Genomic DNA, 6572 nt, shown 5'->3' with positions numbered 1-6572 from the left:
ACTCCTCTCCAACTCTTAGGAAGGTAGTCATATGCTTTTAGTCCATGTCCAGTATGTGACACCGCCACGTGTGAAAGGATGATTGATAATTATGTTTGGTCTAAAACATGAGAAATCCTTGCAAGATTAGGCTATGCTTATTTGTTCTTTCATGCAATCACTAATCAGTCAGGTTAACTGCAAATGTAAGGCTGGTCAGTTTATATTGTACTACTGGGTGTGGTCTCTTTAAGAGGCTTTGGACCTAGTGAACAGGAGGAGGACAGAAATGTTTGAGGAGAAGACAAAGGGAGGGGGAAGGCAGTAGTGGCAAGCCACCTGTCAAATAGCAGAGGAATGTCCCTGAATATTTGGACACATAAAAGCTTCTTTTTGTGGGTCGAAAATCACTTGTTAAAGAGGTAAAGTTTGATAAGTTGAGAACCACATCTATGGACGGTTGACAGTGGAATTGCTCCAGGCCCGGTTCAGGATTTCCCTTCCTTCACCTTCCTGCTATTTTTTGGAGTTATATTTTTGCATTTTGGAGAGGGATCAGGTATTTTGTTTTTCTTGTTTTGTCTTTGGACTGTTCCACTTGGAATATATGAAGATGACTCTTTTTGTTTTGTTTTTCTCTGTGGACATTTAAGAGGACACTTAGGTATTGAGGGGGCTAAATATTGATTGTTTGCTTAATAAATCTACTGCAGCTTATTTTTGCCTTTGAGATTTTTCCTGATTTAGTTTAAACTGGTGATGACAAACACACTAGCTGATTGTTATAAGTACATTCTTTTTCCATTGGTGGCCAATCTATCAATGTAAATGTCTAGTGTGCCACAAACCGTAGGCTGGAGATGATAGTCTGATGTCCAAATTCTAGAAGAATTCCCATATTAAGACCACCTCCAGTGCCTCTGATAGACCATTTTAATGGTCGTGGAACTTTACTGGCAGCGGGGGCACCAGTGCATGCCTGACACTTGCTTGTGGATGTTTTGCAGGGTAAGGGTCTCATCACAGGTGCAACTGTGCACAGTTCATGGGTGTAAGATGTATATGTATTTAGGTGCAGTAGACAACACGTGTCACAGTCAGAGATGGGCAAAGCCGTTGGGGGGAGGCCCTCATTGGTACTGTGGGGAGTGAATCCACACACGTAACCGTTGGTAGAATTGGGACTGTGATCAGCTACCATTCCAGTCAGGTTAAGATAAGTGTTTGTGGAAATAGTTAGGTCATGCGTGTGGGGATTTTATTGGGTCCAGTGTCTCGTCTCTGTTGAAGAATCGAGACTGCATTCAAGGATGGCCGAGCTATCCTTAACATACTCTTCTCTGGTGAGTCAGTGGCTACAGTTGTAAAAAGTGGGCTTTCCCTTGGTAAGTGCTGTCAGTGTCAAGGAGCCACAGAAGCAATAATCTGGTCACGAGGGTAGTCAGCAGCAGCAATGTTGGTGTCCTCCATCGGCATCGCCGGGCTGGATGTTGTGACAGTCAGTGTTGGCAGGAAGGGCCTAGGCAGCTGTCACCTGTGAACGAAGGGCTTTGACAGAATACTGCAAAAGTCATTGTTAGTGTCATCCATCAGGGCAATATCTAGATGGGAAAGCTGTGAAAGGGAGTGGCAGACGTTGACGTTTGCCTTTTTTCTGATAATACTTACTACTTAATACTTTTACTTCAGTAAGGTTTTGAATGCAGGACTTTTACTTGTAGTGGAGCATTTTAACAGAGTGGTATTGCTACTTTTACTGAAGTAAAGAATCTGAATACTTCTTCCACCACTGATTACGATACTGTATGGACCCAGGTCACTCACTGCTTAGCCAGCCGAAGTTGCAACAGCATTAGGGAACTATGCTAGGCTACAAAAACAATCCCAAATAGCTTATGGTAGTCTATTTGGCATTGACTGAGCAGCAGTAGAGGACATATGCTACTCCCAGCATACCGCTTCAGCTACACTCCCCTCTTGCTCACAGTTCCTCTGCTTCCCTGTCACACTGCTCCTCACATGGCCGGCCACCTCTCCTCCTTCCACCAGCTGCTGCATAATGGAGAGTAACGTTACTGCTGTCACCGTAGATGTTGAAGCACTGCCGCAGCCCCTGCAGCAAACATATGTGATTTGTGCACATCTGTCCGCATCTAGATTCTTCATTTTTTTGGCCTACAACTTCTCTGCACCCCCCTTCTTAAGTTTTTGCTTATCCAGCTTGACATTTGACCCCTAGTGTCGTCATAGAAAATGAACCAATGGGCCGCTGCCCCTGCTTTATGGGCTGGTCATTAGCAAAAAAAATATATATATATTGCTAGCGACTTGTGCCCAAGGTGCGTTGGCCCACCGGGAAAATGCCCGCAATGCCAGTCCAGTGCTGCATTACAATATAATAACTTTTGTATAGAGGAAAACTCAAACAGAGATAATTCCACTATGCAATAATACAAATGGGACAGACTGGTTACTTCTCCAATGTTATTATACTACCTACTGTACTACTTCAAGGCAAGACATTACGATATAATAATTTCATACAGGGGAAAGACTCTGAAGCAGGAGATAATTCTACTGTACAATACCATACCTGGTAAAAGTCACAGACTGGTTACTGGCCCTTTAATTATTAAACAACCTGCCTGCAAACTTTACCACATTGCAAAGATTGCAAAGCAAAACTTTCATGAGAGAACCATAAGGCCTATATGCATATATCTGGTCTTCTTTGATAGACTATGAATCCATTGTAAGTAAACCTATTTCTATTACCATTCCAGAGTTAATGGAGATGCAATAAAGAAAAAAAAGATTTTCATCCTTGCCTAGTATAAAATCTAAATTTCAAGGCAATCTAACCATCATAACAAGGGTCCAGTGAATATTAATGCAGCTGGATGTATTCTCCTACTGTTTGACTACAAATGTAACTGTAAATGCAATGAATACACTGAAATACAACATTTATGATACAATTTATAAAGATATAGTCAGGCGGTCTCCATGTTTTGGCCATGTTTACTGTTTACTGGGACTTTTACTTCAAAACACCATTTATTTCCATATAGCCATGTTACAAATAACATAAATGTCCCAAAAACACTGAAATATAGTAAACACAATGAATATTGATCAATATTCATATATGACTGAAACGCTCCATGCTATACAGGGAGACAAATGCACAATGCCCAGAGTCATGTATGACATGTCTATAGATGCCTCTCAGCCAGACCAACAGGATGAAATTGTTTTGGTTGATGTCAACTAGCTCAGATGGATATAATAGGAAGAAAATGGAATGGATGGTCTCCAGGTCTACGAGGCTGGAAAGGGCTTTAAAAGAGAGAGATAGGCTAGCAAGAGCGAGAAGTTGTTCGGATTGGCTTGATCCGGGCAAAACGTCTCTAAGCAGCCTAGTTGGAATGGGGTCTAAGAGACAGGTTGATGGCTTAGATGAATTAATCGTCGAAGTTAGTTGAAGAAGATCGACAGGAGCAAAGCAGCCAACACACACATCAGGCTCTACAGCTGTTTCCAAGGTTTCCTGTGTTCCTGACCACAATCCTGCAACACCATGTATAGGCCAAATGCTGCATTCTCTTCACAATGTCATTGGATTATAGAGGATATTGCTGTGTATGTCATATCATTCCACTGAGTTATGTGCATGAGGTGCTGATACCGAGTCCACTGTTCTGTCATCAGTTGCAGTTTCTGGATAATTAAGTAAGGAAGATGTCTGTCTAGTGTGAAAAGCTGAACTGGGGTTCAGTTTACTTCAGAGGAGATTGTTAAATGCAGCTTTAAACTCATCCGATGTGCGATTGATCCTGGGAATGTACACATAATGAAGAGAAAATAAATCTGATTCATTGTCTACGTCCAAAGCCTCCATTGACTCTAGCTCGTAGAAAATGGGTGCAAACACATCGCGGCAGTTTCTGTTCAAGTCCCAGAGTTCTGAATGAATCGTTCAATTTGTTGATTGTGTACAGAACTTCCAGTCACCACAGAATTGTCACCTCTGTGCGCTCTCATGTCTTCCCAAATACAGACATTGTTCCCTCCATGATCAGTTCTGATATGAAGGGGAGTTCACTGATGGCTGTACTGAAGAGGTCCATAACAGTTTCAGTCCAGTTGTTGTTGGAACACTGGAGAAACGTTAACATTCTTCTGTAACCATCCATTGCGCAACATACAAGTTATTTTCATCTAATCAGTTTGTGATTGCCATCTACGTGCCATATTTAGTTTGGAAAAGCCACAGCGTCTTTGTATTGTTGCTGTTCTCCTGGACTCCACACCAGCACCATCAACCATTTTTACACTCTGCACCACAATGTTTCTGGCACGTAAATGCCCATTAAGCATAACTTCTCCTACATGAGGATGTTCTGCTTTTATGTCACTTGTGGTTGTGTCCAATTCTTCAAACAATCAGAAATGTGCCAAAATTTTGTGTACCTTATGTTGTATTCCCACATGAGTTTGTATAATGTGGGTCTAGATATCCACAGGAGCGAAGTTACCTCAGAGATTGTTGACGCTAGCAGCAGCAAGCATTCTATGCCCTCTTTAGAAATTAGGATATGCCCATCTAAAAAAATAGAGGGGAAACGGACAGGACATTTACTAGTATAATGATACTTATCATTTTGCCATGCACATAATGTAATCATTATATGTCACCCATATTAATACACTTCACATTAAATTTACATAAACCTACTATGACCAGTGTTGAACTTGAATATTAACCAGAAATAACTTATCAGTGCTTATTTAGTTAAGTGATTCTAGACTCACTTCAAGTTGTCATATATAACCTCTTTTATTCTTTGCCTGGCAACAGCAGTGACCCTTCTTCTGGATGGGTTTCCCTTTCTGAGCTCCGTTTCTCAGTTAACTTAGGGTAACATCAACACTGTCTAGCTATATAACACAACTTCACTTACTGATCTCAGTGATATGTGACTGCTGGCAAAGCTGGAAGTGCCTGTGGGCACCACTGATGTGGAGACCTAAAACAAGAGCCCAAATTTTGAAAGTCAGATATGGTGGCAAAGCCCCAGTCCTCAACTTAATGTAGTGATTGATCGAGATAACTAAGCTATCTGGGAAAATTAGTCACATATTGACCACAGCAATGGCTTCATAGAGTGGTCAGTTTTGTTACCAGTAACCACTAACTATGTTATGGCTAACTTAGGTTACCTTTATGTTCTCACAGGGGATCACAAAACTTTAGCATCCCAGTCATACTGACAAATGTTAGCTAATGTTAGCTAGGTAGGTAGGTTAGCTAACAGTAACTCCCTCCAAAATGCATTAAGAAGTTCAAATTAAAACTACTTAACTTACCATTAATGGTGTGGAACTGCACTTTGGAGTGCAGCCCTCATAGCTGCCATAACCGCCCATTTAAGCTCTCCTAACTGGAGAGAACCATGTTTGCGTCCTTTCACCGCGTTTCCCCCACTGATCCACGGTCAGTGGTGTGGGTGGGGCTGTGTGCGCTGCTACTACCAGGAGCTCGGCTATTGGCACATTTAGCTTTACATTGGGGGACCTACTACCTATATACCTATATGGTGCAAAGGCCCTCTATCTGCAGCCCAGGAGCGTAACAGTGGTGACAGACAGCGTCTCGTATACCGCCAGTCCCCTGGGAGTATACCAGCTGTCACAGAAGTTAGCCAGGTTGTGCAAAGAGGCAGGGACATGCACGGCTTACACCAACCAGCCTGAGGGCCACTGCCATACAGAAACTGTCTGATGCGGTACTTAAGGCAAGGCAGGTCATGGCAGTGAGTGGGCATAGGTTAGAGGCTTTCTAGAAACATACAGAGACTACGATGTGAACTGTGATCGCCTGAAGTTGTGGAACATAAAAAATATAAACAAAAAACCTGTTTGTCTTGCAGGTCTGAAAGCTTGTGAACATCCATAGAGAGCAGGAATGCGATGGAGCGACATACTGTCTGATCGAGCTGTTAACTCGATGTTATGTCTCAACATAACGGAGGACTCCTATGCAAATCGCAGCCCCTCCCAAATTGACTATTTAGTTGATAGCGCTGCAGTGTCACTGCGAACGACACTCGATTCTATCGCTCCTCTAAAAAAGAAGATAATAAAACAAAGAAGTATAGTAGAAAAGGTTTCAGTCGTAGTCATCTGGACACTGTTTTCAGAATCAAGATGTTTCGGCTCCCATCCGGAAGTCATTCTCAATTGTGAAAAACTGGGACGGGAACTAGAAATTTAAGCTACTCTGTGTTACATAAGCCCTGCCCTCAGGAAGGAATCTGCCTGAGTATCTGTTAATAGCTAGTTTCACCTGAAACTGACCTAATAGTTTCCAAGATGGCCCAGTAATCAGTAATCAGGCCTATTGTTTTCTGGCTGCATCTACTTCATCACTGTTGAGTACCTGATTAGCATGTGATTGGCGTGACTGACTTTTTTCACCATTCAAACCAACTCTTCTCTCTACTTAGAATCTTCACCTTGCTGTCTTCAAATGTGTGGTTTGTAGCTTTTAGATGCAAATGCACGGCACTCTGTAATCCTGAGTTAGCGTG

At 42.2% G+C, this 6572-nt stretch overlaps 1 long non-coding RNA gene across 1 annotated transcript; it reads right to left on the bottom strand.

Moving 5' to 3' along the window:
• Window positions 1-2890: 2890 nt before the first annotated feature.
• Window positions 2891-6061, bottom strand: LOC122873258. Its single transcript, XR_006377392.1, has 3 exons — window positions 5350-6061; window positions 4944-5009; window positions 2891-4585 (listed from the first exon to the last, which is right to left on the bottom strand). It is a non-coding gene; the product is annotated as an uncharacterized LOC122873258 (long non-coding RNA).
• Window positions 6062-6572: the final 511 nt, after the last annotated feature.

This window comes from Siniperca chuatsi, linkage group LG3 (assembly GCF_020085105.1).
Source record: "Siniperca chuatsi isolate FFG_IHB_CAS linkage group LG3, ASM2008510v1, whole genome shotgun sequence".
Lineage (NCBI taxonomy): Eukaryota > Metazoa > Chordata > Actinopteri > Centrarchiformes > Sinipercidae > Siniperca > Siniperca chuatsi.
This window is presented reverse-complemented; position numbering and strand designations above follow the sequence as displayed.